This window comes from Saccopteryx bilineata, chromosome 3 (assembly GCF_036850765.1).
Source record: "Saccopteryx bilineata isolate mSacBil1 chromosome 3, mSacBil1_pri_phased_curated, whole genome shotgun sequence".
In the NCBI taxonomy this organism is placed as follows: domain Eukaryota; kingdom Metazoa; phylum Chordata; class Mammalia; order Chiroptera; family Emballonuridae; genus Saccopteryx; species Saccopteryx bilineata.
Genome location: NC_089492.1, coordinates 214465610 through 214484280, shown reverse-complemented (window position 1 = coordinate 214484280; position 18671 = coordinate 214465610). Strand labels below are relative to the sequence as shown.

Below are 18671 nucleotides of genomic sequence, written 5' to 3'. Positions count from 1 at the left end.
AAGCTCCCGGTCTGCCCCATTTTATAGTGTAGAAATCAAAACCTTTAATCCAATATACAAACAAGAAAGTCTCTGATACAAAGTCACTTAGGGTGGGAAAGGCTTAGTCTTAAAACTAAGCCCTATTAGGGTATAAGGACCCTGCCTGCTTATAGCCTGTCCCCCACACCCAATGCAAACTATAAGTGAGCAAACATATACATCATATTTACAAACTTAGTTGGCCAACATTCCACCGCTTTTGCTCGCTTCACAATCTAAAGCACAGGTATTCCTGCACAAGGAAATTAGACACATTACACAAATTACAACAACGTGACAAATCATACAATTTCAACAATTACAAAGGTACATTTCACCAGTCTCTGAGCACTTTGCCAAAAGTGCAAAATATCCTCGGACTTCTTTCTAGCCATGGGAAAAGCTTCCTGGGGCAGCGGAAGGGCCTTTAGCAAAGCCGCCCCCACCCCATCAGGGTATTTCATATTGTCCAAAATCTGTAAGTTCATCCAACAAAGGAGCCAGTGCCCACTCTGGTCATAGTCCAGGAATCAGTCCAAGCACATGGGGCCTCAGCCACTCCCCTCATCCCTGCCGTCCTGACAGGTCTTACACTGTCTCAAAGAGGAGCACATGGAAATGGCAGTCAGCATTTCCATCTCTGCTCCAGTGTGCATGATGATATCCACCCCTATGTCCCCAAATCACAGACCTACCAGGGGCATAGTAGGAAGTCCTTGCTGCTGGGCTCTCACCTTCTGGAGACTGTGGATCGCAACTCCAGCCTGATTCTCCTCATTCTCCAAAGAGGAATTAAAAACACCAGCTCCCACTGCTGGGCTTGAGACCCAGGCCACCTCCGCCTTCTGCTCTGCAGGCCCTGCAGCCCCAACTCTGGCCTCCCGCCGCTGCTGGCTCTCCACAACGTCCAGGGCAACATGCAAGTCACAAACCTGTGATTCCTTCTCCAGCAGCTGCTCCATTTCCAAGCAAATCTCACAAACCTGGTCGGCCTCCTCCTCCAGCGCTGTTCTAGCTCCAGGGTCGGCATCTCTTTCTCCCACGTTTGCTCCAGCTCCTTCCACTGCTTGGTCTGCAAGTACAGGCAGCCTCTTCCATAGAGCTCTCAGTTTCCACACGCATGACTGTAAAAATCAGCCAGCCTACGGTCCCCAAAAGAACAGCCATGGGAACCATAACAGCAGCCAGTCCTCTACTCCACTGCTCAAAGGTGGTGGCGGCTCCATACTTATCTGTATCAAATCCTGCCACAGACTACTCCAAATGTAAGGCCAGTAGCCATGGCCCATGCACAACACAGCTGCCTGGCCCATGCAGGTTTGCATTTGATTCGGACAGACAGTAATGAAACAATGGAGCCAAGAACTGGTGGGCCATTACCTTTAATCCTAGCTTGCACCTGGTGGGCAAGAAATACACACAGTGGGAAAACACTTCCCTTTCCATTCAGGGCTCCCAAAGCCACTGACTTATCCAAGTTTCCTAGATTCAAAGGTTTCTAGCTCACCAGCCTTATTTACCTCTGTTGCCCATCTCCTCCTCTCTGCACAAACTCTGCACAAACTGGCTTCTCCTTCAGAACTCTGCCATCTTGGCTGCTTCTCCTCTCTTCCACGTGGCCTTTCTTTGCTCTCCTCTCTAATGCTAATCTCAGGAACCAAGAGAGCAAGCTCCCAGTCTGTCCCATTTTATAATGTAGAAATTAAAACCTTTAATCCAATATACAAACAAGGAAGTCTCTGATACAAAGTCACTTAGGGTGGGAAAGGCTTAGACTTAAAATTAAGCCCTAAGGTATAATGACCCTGCCTGCTTACAGCCTGTCCCAGCACACCCAATGCAAACTAAGCAAGCAAACCTATATATCATATTTACATACTTATTTGACCAACAAGCATCATATTACAAACCAACAAGTTTGTAAATATGATGTATATGTTTGCTTGCTTATAGCTTGCATTGGAAGCTGGACAGTGCCAGATATAGTGGTCTATGAGCTTGCAGGTCACCTTCCTGATTGGGAGGGGCCATTGTCTTGCTAATGGTTACTGGAAGGGAGATTCTGCCCCACCACAAGAAATGCGGAAGGATTTCTTGCTTCTCTCCTCCCTGATCCCTTGCCCTCCATGGAAAAAGCAGGTTTTCTGCTTTTCTCTTGACTTTTCTTGTGGCTTGCCTGTGTTGGTGAGACACAAATAAACAGAATGGCCCACCATCCTCTGATTTCACCATTTCTTTACCATCTGCCTGAATTCAATGAAAAACTGCATGCGAATGGCCACACTGGTGGCCCCTGCCCCTACAACTGGTGTAGTTTGTGGTAGGATTTGGATCAGATTGGTATGGAGCTGCCACCCTTGAAGGGTGGGGTAGAGGACTGACTGCTGTTCTGGTTCCCCATGGGTTTCTGTCCTTTTAGGGGCCGTGGGCTGGGTGTTTTTTTATCTAAGAAGAAACCAGGAGTTCTGTGCGAGAAGCCACCCGAGGTCAAAAGCTCCAGGATGAATTGCAAATCAAATGGCAGAAAAGGCTGGAATTGGAGCGAGCACTGGAGAAGGAATTACGGGTTCGCAAGTTGTAGTTTGCCCTGGAAGCTGAACGTTTGCACGGGCAGTTGTTGGAGAAACAACTGCGGATTCAAGAGCTTGAGTCTCAGCTTCTGGCCAGAGGCCAGCAGCCACAGGAGCCTAAACAGTGGCCAAAGGAGCAGCAGCATCCATGCTGGTGGATTGGCTTTGAGTCAGCAGGGGCAGGCGCTTGCAACTCCTCTTCTGAGATTGAGAAGGCTCAGGCTGAAGCTGCATACGCACACTGAGAGCCCAACCAGTGGACACCAAGAAGGTAAAAACCCAGAAGCGAGGAGTTCCTCAGGGGCAGCCACAGCCTCCTGCCCAGGTAGTGGAACACTCTGTGGTCCGGCCCTATACCCAGGCAGAGCTGATGGAGTTGGGGGCACAATTTAGGCAGAAACCCACTGACTCCCTGGTAGTCCCTGGTACAACGATTATGGGGCATAGGTGTAGATGGCGCCATGCTTTCTGGAACAGAGATGGAGAAATTGGCCGCCATTACCACACACTCCTCCTTGAGGCAGCATCTTCAGAACTGCTGTGACAACCCAGGAGCCCATACCCTATTAGAATAGGTGATGGCCGCCATTCATATGGTCCGGCAGAATGCTGAAGAATTGCCAGGGGCAATGAGTCAGTGGCAGTGCTACAGTGAGTTAGTAAAGGTCCTTCAGGAACTAGGTATGAAGAATGCTGCTTTCAACCCCGGGGTCCCGTGGGGCAGAGGAGGAAGTGTTTATGGCAAAAATGAGGGAATTTGTCCTTGCTAGCGCCCCATCAGCCCTGTTTGGGTCACTTGTGGCTATCTTGGGCCCTTATGTGGGGCAGCTCATCAATGCAGCTACACAGATGGTAGCAGATTTGGGAGAGCTGGAGGCTGTGCAGGATCATAAAGCAGTGAGGGCTGCTGCCTATGTTGCTCCCCTCCCCCTCTAACAAGGGAAACGGGCCTATAAAATTAACCCGAACACAGATGTGAGTAGATTTTATTGCAGCTGGAGTAGATAGGGAGAAATTAGATAGCCAGTCTAATAAAATTCTTTTGGAGCTTTGCTGGCAGCTTAAACCAGAACAGAAATTCCAGCCACTGAGAGGAAAGGCCCCAGCAGCTACCAATAAAACATTTGGTGCATGGGCAGCTCGGTTACAAGATTATATGATAGCCTGACCAGGTGGTGGCGCAGTGGATAGAGCGTCGGACTGGGATGCGGAAGGACCCAGGTTCGAGACCCCGAGGTCGCCAGCTTGAGCGTGGGCTCATCTGGCTTGAGCAAAGAGCTCACCAGCTTGGACCCAAGGTCGCTGACTCCAGCAGGAGGTTACTCCGTCTGCTGAAGGCCCGCGGTCAAGGCACATGTGAGAAAGCAATCAATGAACAACTAAGAAAGTCGCAACGCGCAACGAGAAACAGATGATTGATGCTTCTCATCTCTCTCCGTTCCTGTCTGTCCTTGTCTATCTCTGCCTCTGTAAAAAAAAAAAAAAAAAAAAAAAAAGATTATATGATAGAGATAGCCAAGGGAGAAGAGAACTGAATAGGAAAAGGGCCGAGGGACCCATCTAACAGGGATGGGCAGGGACCGGAGGCCACACGTGGAACTGGCTATCCACTGGTCCCCTTCCAATGTAGAACAGGTGTTGGCCTTGGTGGATACAGGTGCAGAAGGTTCCCTCCTCTATGGGAACTGTCCCAGTAGAGCCCAAGCTCTATGTCAATCAGGCGTCCCGGATTCAACTTTCCTGTGCAGTGGGACACTCCTGCTTATTAGCAGGGCTGGCAGCCTCTTCAAGACTACTCTCGAAGCGGCTATGAGGATGCTATTGTTAAGTGCTGACACCAACTGCCACCAGAGGAAAGACATGACCGACATAGAGTTAGTTGCAATAATCACACAGGCAATTTATTACTCACAAATCCTTTTGGCGTGCCTGGTCAGACAGCTCCTCTCGGCTGTCTTTGGCCAGAGCTCAGAGCGGCATGGAGACAGTCCACGTTGTTGGAGTCTGAGCGACTACTGCAGCAGGGGGCCCCTCAGCTTTAGTACCTTTTCTGGCCAAGGCCTTCTAACAGGTGTCAATCTACAAGATTATCATCTCAAACCACCTTTTTGGGAGTTCCTCACAGGGAACCCTTTTTATGTTAATCTCCTGAAATGTTTACATCAAACCAGTTTTTAAGATGTTCTTATGTAACACCAAGCCACTTCTTATCTAGGTATAATTTCACCCACACATTAACTGGGCCCTGCTTGTAAGTCAGAGTCTGTTTATCACATCTGTACCCACTATATTAATTCCTATCCAAGTTGCATAACTATATTTAATTTTAATAATTATTTTTAATATTATTTTAATTATTTTTAATATCTTCCATATTTTTGTTTTCTGTATATTTAATTACTATAACATTATATTACTACAACAGGAACATAGAGCAGTTTGCTGGGACCCCAGTGGCCATAGACAGTTATGGGGGCCAAACTGTTCGAGTAAAGCCAATAACTATTCCATTGGGGATAGGGAGACTGCCTCCTAAGCCATATAAGGTGTATGCATCTCCTATTCCTGAATATATTTTGGAGGTAGATGTCTTGCAAGGACTGTGGTTGGAAACTACAGCTGGGAGTTCTGGCTGAGGATCAGGGTTGTAAAGGCAGTATTGCAGGGACACGCATCACATTCCCTTTTGCTATTACCCATCCCTCGGCGTGTGACTAACACTAAGCAGTACCGCCTGCCAGGTGGTTATGAAGAAGTCACAGGGACAATCCTCGAACTAGAAAAGACAGGGATCATCCAGCCAGCACACAGCCCTTACAACTCCCCAGTATGGCCTGCGCGCAAACCAGATGGAACCTGGAGAATGACAGTAGATTACAGAGAACTTAATAAAGTTGTTCGCCCTTTGCACGCTGCTGTTCCCTCAATAGCTAACATGATGAATCAGCTAAGCCGTGAGTTGGGGACATACCACTGTAAAAGACTTGGCCAATGCTTTTTTCTCTATTGATATAGCTGCAGAGTCTAGACTAATTTGCCTTCAATTGGGAAGGGAGACAATGGACCTTTACAGTGTTACCCCAGGGCTATTTGCATAGCCCCACCTTGTGCCATGGGTTGGTGGCTGCCGACCTGGCTAAATGGAAACAGCCAGAGGCAGTTCCCATGTACCATTATATTGATGATATTATGCTAACTAGTGATTCTACTCCAGAATTGAAGCAAGCAGTCTCTATCCTGCTCTCCCATTTGAAAGCATGTGGTGCCTGACCTGTGGTGGCGCAGTGGATAAAGCATCGACCTGGAACTCTGAGGTCGCCGGTTCGAAACCCTGGGCTTGCCTGGTCAAGGCACATATGGGAGTTGATGCTTCCAGCTCCTCCCCCCTTCTCTCTCTCTGTCTCTCCTCTCTCTCTCTCCCTCTGTCTCTCCCTCTCCTCTCCAAAAATGAATAAATAAAAAAAAAAAAAAAAAAAAAAGAAAGCATGTGGCTGGGCAGTCAAGGAGAACAAATTACAAGGACCTGGGTTATCTGTTAAGTTCTTGGGAGTTGTCTGGTCGGGTAAGACAAAAGTTATCCCTGACACAACACAGTTATAGATAAGATCCAAGCATACCCTGTCCACACTATGGTAAAAGTTACAGGAATTCTTAGGTTTGTTGGAGTATTGGCGAGCATTTATACCCCATTTGGCTCAGTTACTACGCCCCTTGTACAGCCTTATTCAGAAGGGGGTTCATTGGGATCAGGTGCAACGTTCATTTGCAGCTGCTAAGAGAGCTGTCAAGGTGGCACAGACCTTGAATATGTTTGATCCTGCCAGGCCCTGTGAGCTGGATGGATGGGGCTTGTGGCAACGGACAAAGCGCTTACGGCAACCTATGGGGTTTTGGTCCCAATTGTAGAAAGGTGCTGAAGTCTGTTACTCATTATGGAGAAGCAGTTGGCAGCTATGTATGCTGCCCTCCGGGCCACTGAGAGTATTACAACCACAACACCAGTTACAGTCAAGACCACATACTCTATTGCAGGATGGGTGAGAGATTGGGTGACCAAGCCACATAGTGGTATGGCCCAAACCTCCACCCTGGCCAAGTGGGGTGCCTACCTACAACAATGCTGTGCTCTTAACACCAGCCCGTTGAGGGCAGAACTGCAGGAAGTCTTGGTTCCGGTCACCTATGTGAACTTAAAGTCAGGTGTGTCTGGGGTCAGGAGGCAGAACCTGAAGTCAGTCCCTACCAGGAGGGGCGGATGCCCATCCCCGAGGATGCCTGGTATACTGATGGTTCTAGCAGGGGCCAACCTGCCAAATGGACAGCTATAGCCTTCCATCCGGCCACTGAGACTATTTGGATGGACACAGGTACAGGCCGCAGCCAGTGGGCAGAATTAAGAGCTGTTTGGCTAGTTGCCCATAATGAACCTTCACCTCTGGTGATCTGCACTGACAGCTGGGCTACTTGGCACATTAGCCAGTGGATGGTAATGCACTGTCCACTATGGGGTCAGGCCATGTGGCAGGACTTATGGGAAATAGGACACCAGAAGCAGGTGATAGTATATCATATCACGGGCATGCCCCTCTAGCCCATCCTGGGAATGATGAGGCAGATACGTTGGCAAGGGTGCGATGGTTGGAGACTGCACCTGCAGGTGATGTGGCACAGTGGCTCCACTGGCGCCTGCTTCATCCGGGACAGAAAACTATGTGGGTTACAATTAAGGCATGGAACTTGCCTGTGTCCTATGCAGAGGTACTTGCAGCCTGTGAGCAATGTGCAGTATGTTCCAAGAAGCACCCTCGGAGACCACTGGTGTCACCTGGACAGATCCAGAGGGGTCATGTTCTACTGACACAATGGCAGATAGATATCATTAGACCCTTACCAAAGTCAGATGGGTACCAGTATGCAGTCACTTGTGTAGATACTGCCACCGGGCTGCTTGCTGTTTATCCCACCCGTAACCCTGACCAGAGGGCAGTCATACAGGCTCTGAACCACCTGAGTGTCGCATACAGGAAGCCACTGGTCCTTGAAAGTGACAATGGTACCCATTTCACTGGTTCAATGGTGAGGCAATGGGTTCAAGAGCTAAGGGTGGACTGGAAGTGCCATGTTCCCTACCACCCCCAGGCTGCTGGTATCATTGAGCGGTATAATGAACTCTTAAAGGAGGGACTGCGACAGGAGGGGGGCACCGGCTCCCTTACTGGATGGACACACCGCTTATGGACAGTACTCTGGATTTTGAATGAGAGACCTCGACGGGGAAGCCCAGCCCCAGTAGAGGCCCTCCTGCATCGGGCAGCTGCCCCCATTTAGTTGCAGATACGCACCAAGGACATTTTACTCAAGCCAGGTTTTAGACAGCAGGGCAACATGCTCTTGCCTGCCCCAACAGCACTTTTTTTTTTAATTTTTATTTATTTATTCATTTTAGAGGTGAGAGCAAGAGAAAGAAAGAGAGAGAGAGAGAAGGGGGAGGAGCTGGAAGCATCAACTCCCATATGTGCCTTGACCAGGCAAGCCCAGGGTTTTGAACTGGTGACCTCAGAGTTCCAGGTCGACGCTTTATCCACTGCGCCACCACAGGTCAGGCCCCAACAGCACTTCTTAAAGGCCAATGGCTTCAATGGACTTGGCCCTGGACCGCACTGGCCCCCCATCTGAAATGGGTGGCCTTGTTGGCACCATGGGGAAAGAGGCTAGAGGTGGACCTCCAGTGAACTCCTTGGGCAATCAGCACCTGGCCACCTAAGGTAGAAGTGTATTATCCCTTGAGTGCTCATGGGGACAGCATTATGAAGGGCAACTTTGTAATTTCTTTATGGCCAATAATGAGTTCTCCTATTTTACTACACACAGAACCAGCAGATGCTGGTGTATTGGCCAATAAGGTTTGGTATGCCCGATCAGGGCGGCCTCTGGTACCAGCTACGGTGCTGTCTGCAGACAAAACTCTGGCCTGTATTCTGCCAGAGGGAAAAGGTTTGCCTATCTTGGTGCCACTGACAGCTCTCTTATTTCGCCCATAGCTTATGATTTGGTAATTCTATTGCTGTATTTTGTACTGTTTCTGTATATGCAATGTATCTCACTCCTCATACAGTGACCATTGTGGAAGATACCTGTGGTGTAGATTGTAAAGCGAGCAAAAGGGGTGGAATGTTGGTCAAATAAGTTTGTAAATATGATGTATGTATTTGCTCGCTTATAGTTTGCATTGGGGGCTGGGCAAAGCCAGACATAGTGGCAAGTTGCCTTCCTGCTTGGGAGGGGCCATTGTCTTGCTAATGTTTACTGGAAGGGAGATTCTTCCCCCACCACTGAGAGGTTCAGGAGGATTTCTGCTTTCTCTCCTCACTGATCCCTTGCCCTCCATGGAAAAAGCAGGTTTTCTGCTTTTCCCTTGACTTTTCTTGTGGTGTGGCTGTCTTGGTGAGACACAAATAAACAGAATGACCCACCATCCTCCAACTCCACTGTTTCTTTACCATCTGCCTGAAATTAATGAGAACCTGCATGTGAATGACCATGATGGCAGCCCCTGGCCATACACTGGTCAAAGCATGTATGAGACGCAATCAATAAACAACTAAAGTGAAGCAACTGAGTTGATGCTTCGCATTTCTCCCTCCTTCCCCCTTCCTTTCTCTCTCTCTCTCTCTAAGAAAAAATGGTTTAATAAGCTCTTGCTTTAAAATAAAGTACAAATAAATATTACTATCATTAAAATTGTAAAGCCAGTAGCCACGGCCACCATCACAGCCACCTGGCCCATGCAGGTTGGCACTGGATTCTGACAGTCGGTAAAAAAACAACAGAGCCAAAAATTGGTGGGCCATTACTTTTAATCCTAGCTTGTACTCGGCGGGCAATTAAAAACACACACTGGGCTCCAAAACCCACTCATTCAGTGCTCACAAAGCTACTGACTTATCCAAGTTTCCTAGAATCAAAGGTGTCTACCTCACCAGCCTCATTCTCCTTTGTTCCACATCTCCTTCTCTCTGTACAAACTCTTCACTAACTGGCTTCTCTTTAAGTCTCTGCCATCTTGGCTGCTTCTCCTGGCCTCCTCCACGTGGCCTTTCTCTGCTCTCCTACAGCATGGACTTCTCCTAGAACGTAATCACTCATCTCCCCAGAACAACGTGATCTCTTTTCCTTTTAAAATCTTTTGGGGAGTGTAAAGCCAGGAGCCACGGCTGGGGTCACTATCACAGAAGCCTGGCCTATGCAGGTTCGCATTGGATTTGGACAGTCGGTAGAGAAACAATGGAGCCACAAACTGGTGGACCATAGTCTTTAATTCTAGCTTGCACCCGGCGGGCAAGTAAAAATACACACTGGGCTCCAAAACCCACTCACATTCAGTGCTCACAAAGCTACTGACTTATCCGAGTTTCCTAGAATCAAAGGTTTCTAGCTCACCAGACTTATTCACCTCTGTTCCCCATCTCCTTCCTTATCCCAGATACAAACTCTACACAAACTGGCATCTTACTCAGCACTCCGCCATCTTGGCTGCTTCTCTTGGCCTATTCCACATGGCCTCCTTCTGCTCTCTGCTCTGCTATCTCCTCTAATGATAACCTCAGGAACCAAGAGTGCAAGCTCCCGCTCCGTCCCCATTTTATAGTGTAGAAACCCAACCCCTTAATCCAATATACAAAATAGGGAAGTCTCTAATACAAAGACACTTCTCTGAGACATGATTGGATTGTACTGCCCCACATCAAAAAGGGTGGGAAAGGCTTAATCCCAAAACCAAGCCCCAGGCTACAAGGATTCTCAACACACATTAATATCACCTGGGCAACGGCCTCCACGTGGGCAACGTTATTTTTAACAAAGTGAGCATAATATATTTTATCTGCCCAACAGGGAGGGACCTGAAGATGGCAGCTGAGTAGGCAGATGCACAGACTCCCAACTCACACCACTGAACTGGATTATAAACTAATTTATGAACAATCAGTGTGAAAAACCAAATCTGGACTACAAGAACAGCTTTCAAAAACCAAGGAGCAAAGAAGAAGCCACAACAAACCTGGTAGGGAGTGCCTGAATCACCCCTGCTTACAGGAACGGGTGGGGGGGAGTGAGGCTGGGCTCTCACTCCAAGGAAAAGAGCAGTAAATACTGCTCACAGCCACTTGCCTGGCGACCAGGGAATGAGGTGTGTTGAAAGGGCCAGCTTGTCTTCCAAAAAGAAAGGAGAGAGAGAGAGACGAATGGTGAAGGGGAGAGGAATACAGGTGATGACCTGAAAAGCTGACTCACTCAGTACTGGAGGCAGCCATAACTGGGGGAGGGGCTGATCCTTCCACAAAGCAAAATACAAAAGTACTTCCAGGTGACAGAGATACAGATATCTCTCCAGCTCCAACCAGCACAACAAGACACAGCTGAAAACAAGAAATGGGGAGGAGGGGCAGTAACTCAGGTCTCCATGGAGATCTGAGATACACCTCCCTCTACTGAAGCTGAGAAAGCAACCCACCCCCAGAGAGATTAACTGGCAGAAGAGGACTTCAAAGCCTCAGGTCACACCCACTGCATTCCTGGATACAGTTTTAAATAAGGCCCCTGCTGAGATCAGCAAACAAGACAATCACCTGTTAAGAAAACAGACAAATCAAGACTTCAAAGCAGCCCAAATCTGAAAGTGGATTACAAATAATAGCTGATGCCAACCCAAGAAGACCTAGAAACAACACAAGTGAAAATTGGAGGCAGACAACACCAAGCCTAGACTCAACCAAATCTACAAAGAAAACACCTAAACACACAGACACAATGAGAAGACAAAGAAGTGCATTCCAAATAAAACCACAGGAGAAACCTTCCGGAGATCAACTGAGTGATATGGAAATAATCAAACTTCCGGATGCGGAGTTCAAAATGATGATTGTAAGGATGCTTAGGGATCTTAGAACAACAATGAATGGTCATCACGAACACCGAAATAAAGAAATAGCAAGTATAAAAAAGGATATTAAAATATTAAAAAAGAATCAGTCAGAGATGACAAATACAATATCAGATATGAAGACCACAATGGAAGGAATTAAAAACAGGATGGATAGAGCTGAAGATCAAATCAGCGAGTTGGAGGACAACTGGAATGAAGGCATGAAAGCAGAGAAGAAAAAAGAAAAGAGACTCAAAAAGTCTGAGAAAACTCGAGCTCTGTGACAACATAAAGAGAAATAGCATCCGCATCATAGGGGTTCCTGAAGAAGAAGAGAAAGAACAAGGGATAGAGGCTTTGTTCAATCATATCATAGCTGAAAACTTCCCTAAATTAATGCAGGAGAAACTCTCACAAGTTCAAGAAGCACAGAGAACTCCACTAAAGAGAAACCCAAAGAATCCTACACCAAGACACATCATAATTAAAATACCAAAGCTAAGTGATAAAGAGAAAATATTAACAGCTGCAAGAGAAAAAAGGCTATCACCTTCAAAGGACCCCCATAAGGATGACATCAGACTTCTCAACAGAAACACTTGAGGCCAGAAGGGAATGGCAAGAAATATTCAAAGTAATGCAGAACAAGAACCTACAACCAAGACTACTTTATCCACCAAGGCTATCATTTAAAATTGAAGGAGAAATAAAAAGTTTCCCACACACAAAAAAAAACTCAAGGAATTCATTACAACCAAACCAATGCTGCAGGAAATGTTAAGGGGCATTTTGTAAACAGATCAAAGTGGGAAAAGAATATAGCAAAAGAGGAATACAGCTTTAAAGAATAAAATGACAATAAACAACAACATATCAATAATAACCTTAAATATAAATGGATTAAATGATCCAATCAAAAGACATAGGGTAGCTGCAAGGATAAGAAAACAGGACCTGTACATATGCTGTCTACAAGAGACATACCTTAAAACAAAAGATGCACATAGACTGAAGGTAAAAGGGTGGAAAAAAACATTTCATACAAATGGAAATGAAAAAAAAGCTGGGGTAGCAATACTTATATCAGACAAAATGGACTTTAAAACAAAGAACATAGTAAGAGATAAAGAAGGCCACTACATAATGATAAAGGGAGCAATCCAACAGGAAGATAAATATTATATTATAAATATCTACGCACCTAATAGAGGAGCACCTAAATATATAAAGCAGACTTTGATGAATATAAAGAGTGAGATCAACAGCAACACTATAATAGTATGGGATTTTAATACCCCACTAACATCACTAGATAGATCCTCAAGAAAGAAAATTAACAAAGAAACAGCAGACTTAGACTTAAAGGACACACTAGATCAACTTGATTTAATAAATATCTTCAGAACCTTTCACCCTAAAGCAGCAGAATATACATTCTTTTCAAGTGCTCATGGTACATTCTCTAGGATAGAACACATGTTAGGGCACAAAAGTGGTCTCAACAAATTTAAGAAGATTGAAATCATATCAAACACTTTCTCTGATCACAATGGCATGAAATTAGATATCAACAACAACAGAAAAGCTCAAAAATTCTCAAACACATGGAAACTAAATAGCAGGTTGTTAAATAACAAATGGATTAAGAAAGAGATCAAAGAAGAAATAAAAAAAATCCTAGAAATAAATGATAACGAGCATACAACAACTCAAAATTTATGGGACACAGCAAAAGCAGTATTGAGAGGAAGTTTCATAGCACTACAGGCACACTTTAAAAAGCTAGAAAAAGCTCAAATAAACACCTTAACCCTGCATCTAAAAGAACTAGAAAAAGAACTGCAAATAAAGCCCAAATGTAGTAGAAGGAAGGAAATAATAAAGATCAGAGCAGAAATAAATGACATAGAGACTAAAGAAACAATACAGAGGATCAATGAAACTAGGAGCTGGTTTTTTGAAAAGGTAAACAAGATTGATGAACCATTAACTAGACTCACCAAGAAAAACAGAGAGAGGACTCAAATAAATAAAATTAGAAATGAGAGTGGAGAAATAACAACTGACACAACAGAAATACAAAGGATTGTAAGAAAATACTATGAAGAACTATATGCCAAAAAACTAGACAACCTAGATGACATGGACAAATTCCTTGAAACATACAATCTTCCAAAAATCAATCTGGAAGAATCAGAAAACCCAAACAGACCGATTACATCAAATGAGATCAAAACAGTTATCAAAAAACTCCCAGCATTGTTCACAATAGCAAAGATCTGGAAACAGCCCAAGTGTCTGTCAGAGGACGAGTGGATTAAAAAGCTTTGGTACATATATACTATGGAATACTACTCAGCCATAAGAAATGATGACACCGGATCATTTACAATAACATGGATGGACCTTGATAACATTATACGGAGTGAAATAAGTAAATCAGAAAAAACTAAAAACTATATGAATCCATACATAGATGGGACATAAAAATGAAACTCAGATACATGAACAAGAATGTGATGGCAACAGGGGTGGAGGTGTGGGGGGAGGGGGGATGGGGCAAGGAAGGAGAGAGGGGGTGGGGGAGGGCAGGGGCACAATGAAAACCAGATAGAAGGTGACAGAAGACAATTTGACTTTGGGGGAGGGGTATACAGCACAATCAAATGTCAAAATAATCTGGAGATGTTTTCTCTCAATATATGTACCCTGATTTATTAATGTCACTGCATTAAATTTAATTAAAAAAAACCCCAGAAATAAAAAAAAAACTCCCAACAAAGAAAAGTCCTGAGCCAGATGGCTTCACAAGTGAATTCTACCAAATATTCAAAGAACTAACTCCTATCCTTCTCAAGCTATTTCAAAAAATTCAAGAGGAAGGAAGACTTCCAAGCTCCTTTTATGAGGCAAGCATAATTCTGATTCCAAAACCAGGCAAAGACAACACAAAGAAAGAAAATTATAGGCTAATATCCCTGACGAATATAGATGTAAAAATCCTCAACAAAATATTAGCAAACCGGATCCAGCAATATATGAAAAAAATCATACGCCATGATCAAGTGAGATTTATTCTGGGGAGGCAAGGCTGGTACAATATTTGCAAATCAATCAATGTGATTCATCACATAAACAAAAGGAAGGAGAAAAACCACAGGATAATTTCAATAGATGCAGAAAAAGCATTTGATAAAATCCAGCACCCATTCATGATCAAAACTCTCAACAAAGTGAGAATACAGGGAACATACCTCAACATGATAAAAGCCATCTATGACAAACCCACAGCCACCATCATACTTGATGGGCAAAAATTAAAAGCAATCCCCTTAAGATCAGGAACAAGGCAGGGGTGCTCCCTTTTACCACTCTTATTCAACATAGTCCTGGAAGTCCTAGTCATAGCAATCAGACAAGAAGAAGAAATAAAAGGCATTCAAGTTGGAAAAGAAGAAGTAAAGCTATCATTATTTGCAGATGATATGATATTGTATATAGAAAATCCTAAAGTCGCAGTCAAAAAACTACTGGACCTGATAAATGAATTCAGGAAGGTGGCAAGATATAAAGTTAATACTCAGAAATCAGAGCCATTTTTATACACCAACAATGAACAGTCAGAAAGAGAAATTAAGGAAACAATCCCCTTCACTATTACAACCAAAAAAATAAAGTACCTAGAAGTACATTTAACCAAGGAGACTAAAGACTTGTACTCGGAAAATTATAAAACATTGATAAAAGAAATCAGGGAAGATACAAACAAGTGGAAGCATATATCGTGCTCATGGTTAAGAAGAATAAACATCATTAAAATGTCTATATTACCCAAAGCAATTTATAAATTCAATGCAATACCAATTAAAATACCAATGACATACTTTAAAGATATAGATTACATATTCCAAAAATTTATATGGTACCAAAAGAGAACACGAATAGCCTTAGCAATCTTAAAAAAGAAGAATAAAGGAGGAGGTATCACACTTCCTGATATGAAGCTATACTACAAGGCCATTGTACTCAAAACAGCTTGGTACTGGCATTAGAACAGGCATATAGATCAATGGAACAGAACAGAGAACCCAGAAATAAATTCACAGCTCTATGGACAACTGATATTTGCCAAAGGAGGTAAGGGCATACAATGGAGTAAACACAGCCTCTTCAACAAATGGTGCTGGGAAAATTGGACAGCAACCTGCAGAAAAATGAAACTAGACCACCAACTTACACCATTCACAAAAATAAACACAAAATGGATAAAAGACTTAAATGTAAGGCATGACACTATAAGCATCTTAGAAGAAAACATAGGCAGTAAGCTCTCTGACATCTCTCACAGTGATATATTTGCTGATTTATCTCCATGGGCAAGGGAAATAAAAGACAGGATAAACAAATGGGACTATATCAAACTAAAAAGCTTTTGCACAGCCAAAGACAATAAGAACAGAATAAAAAGACAAACTACACAATGGGAGAACATATTTGACAGTACGTCTGATAAGGGGTTAATAACCAAAATTTATAAAGAACTTGTAAATCTCAACACCAGGAAGACAAACAATCCAATCAAAAAATGGGCAAAAGAAATGAATAGACACTTCTCCAAAGAGGACATACAGATGGCCAATAGGCATATGAAAAAATGCTCAACATCACTAATCATTAGAGAAATGCAAATTAAAACCATAATGAGATATCACCTCACACCAGTCAGAATGGTGCTCATCAACAAAACAACACAGAATAAGTGCTGGCGAGGATGTGGAGAAAAGGGACCCCTCCTACACTGCTGGTGGGAATGCAGACTGGAGCAGCCTCTGTGGAAAACAGTATGGAGATTCCTCAAAAAATTGAAAATTGAACTGCCTTTTGACCCAGCCATCCCACTTTTAGGAATATACCCCAAGAACACCATAAAATGGTTCCAGAAGGAGAAATGCATTCCCATGTTTATAGCAGCATTGTTCACAATAGAGAAGATCTGGAAACAGCTCAAGTGTTCATCAGAGGACAAGTGAATTAAAAAGCTTTGGTACATACATATATACTATGGAATACTACTCAGCCATAAGAAATGATGACATCTGATCATTTACAATAACATGGATGGACCTTAATAACATTATACCGAGTGAAATAAGTAAATCAGAGAAAACTAAGAACTATATGAACCCATGCATAGATGGGACATAAAAATGAGACTCAGAAGGCCTTGGCCAGTTGGCTCAGTGGTAGAGCGTCGGCCTGGCGTGCAGAAGTCCCAGATTCGATTCCCCGCCAGGGCACACAGGAGAAGCGCCCATCTGCTTCTCCACCCCTCCCCCTCTCCTTCCTCTCTGTCTCTCTCTTCCCCTCCCGCAGCCGAGGCTCCAATGGAGCAAAAGATGGCCCAGGAACTGGGGATGGCTCCTTGGCCTCTGCCCCAGGCGCTAGAGTGGCTCTGTTCTCGACAGAGCGACGCCCCGGATGGGCAGAGCATCGCCCCCTGGTGGGCGTGCCGGGTGGATCCCAGTCGGGCGCATGCAGGAGTCTGTCTGACTGCCTCCCCATTTCCAGCTTCAGAAAAATACAAAAAAAAAAAAAAAAGAGACTCAGAGACATGGACAAGAATGTGATGGTAACAGGGAGTGGGGTGGAGGGGTGGGGAGGGGGTGAGAAAGGAGAGGGGAGGGGGAGGGGAGGGGCACAAAGAAAACCAGATAGAGGGTGACAGAAGACAATTTGACTTTGGGTGAGGGGTATACAGCATAATCAAAGGTCAAAATAATCTGGAGATGTTTTCTTGGAACATATGTACCCTGATTTATCAATGTCACTGCATTAAAATTAATTTAAAAAAATTTTTTTGTTGTAAAAAAAAACCTTTTAGCATGAAAGCCCTCCCCCAACATATATTAACATAATCACACCCATCCCAAGCAATAACCTGGAGGACGGGCTTCCATGTGGGCAGTGCCATCTTTAACAAAGTGAGCATAATATATTTTATCTGCCCAACAAAAACCCTAGTATTTTAATCAGATGATGAAACTGCATACTCACAGGTGAGACTATAGAGCCAATGGACGGCAGGTTTTCCCTGGAGACAGAGAAGGAGACAGATTCTGCTGGGAATGGGAGTAAAGGCAAGCCTGGTCGGGATACTGAGGCTCAAGGCACCAGAGCTGGCTCATGACCACAGCATTTATCACGGGAGGTGAGAATATGCCCAATTTGGGCCATTTTACAGATAAACCGGTGTCCCATGGCAGCAATTGCCTAACAAGTACCTGAGAAATCTTCGCATGTTGTTTTTGGCTGCCAATATGCATTTTGCAGTTCAGCATTCCCATTTCCTGCTCTGTTTGACTAAGGGTTCCAAAGTTCATTCTGTGACATTTGGTCACTATAGGCGGAAACAATAAGAGGTCATTGTTAAGGGATAACATCCTGGACTTCCTCATGCTTCCATAAAAGGGAGGCAACTTCTCCACCTCCCAAGAAGGAAGACTGAGAGGATCACTTCCCGCTTCTCTCTGCCTCCCTCATTTACTGCTCCAAGTCACGGGGCTGACTCATCTGAGCAGTAGATTGAGCAGGACTTTAGCATACTTGGCTGGATGCCATCTGTGTTCTCACCCACAGTGCCAGTACATGCTTTTTCATAGCACTGACAGGCTCTCTACCCCTACCAACAGAGGCTTGTTTTCAACCAACTCTGCCAGTGACTGTGTGGAAATGATCATATTGCAAGGGATGTAGAGGAAGCCCACTTGACCATAGACCCCAGCTATATTTTCCATTTGACCTTGATCAGTAGTAAATCTGGTGTTTTGACCTTCATATGTCTTGCTCCTGTATCCTGGTTCTAATTTTAGGAAGGAAAGATAGGTGTGTTGTGGTCTCCTGCCACAGCTATGATAACATAAGGGCAGTTTGGAGAAGATAATGGTGGGAGAGGGATAAGAGTATAAGAGGAAACCAAATGAGAAAGAAAATGTGGTCAGGGTCATAGCTCTGAGAAGTCTACAAAGGACAAACACGGGATGCAAGGATTGGGCTTTTAGCTCTGTTCCTGCCAATGTGGGGCCCATGGAGCAGCTGGGGTTGACCACGGAGGGATACTAAAGAATGGGCCCAGTTGGGACACAATCTGCAGACCCTTG

General features: G+C 44.5%; 1 long non-coding RNA gene across 2 annotated transcripts in view; it reads right to left on the bottom strand.

The window, feature by feature from the left end:
• Positions 1 to 17901, bottom strand: part of LOC136331008 (uncharacterized) — a 42873-nt gene extending 24972 nt beyond the window's left edge. The window contains exon 1 of one of the 2 annotated variants that reach the window (XR_010730427.1): positions 17796 to 17901. This is a non-coding gene — a long non-coding RNA (uncharacterized lncRNA). Of the gene's footprint in view, positions 1 to 17568; positions 17764 to 17795 lie in introns of those variants that run through there. The other variant, XR_010730426.1, reaches the window with a different exon arrangement.
• Positions 17902 to 18671: the final 770 nt, after the last annotated feature.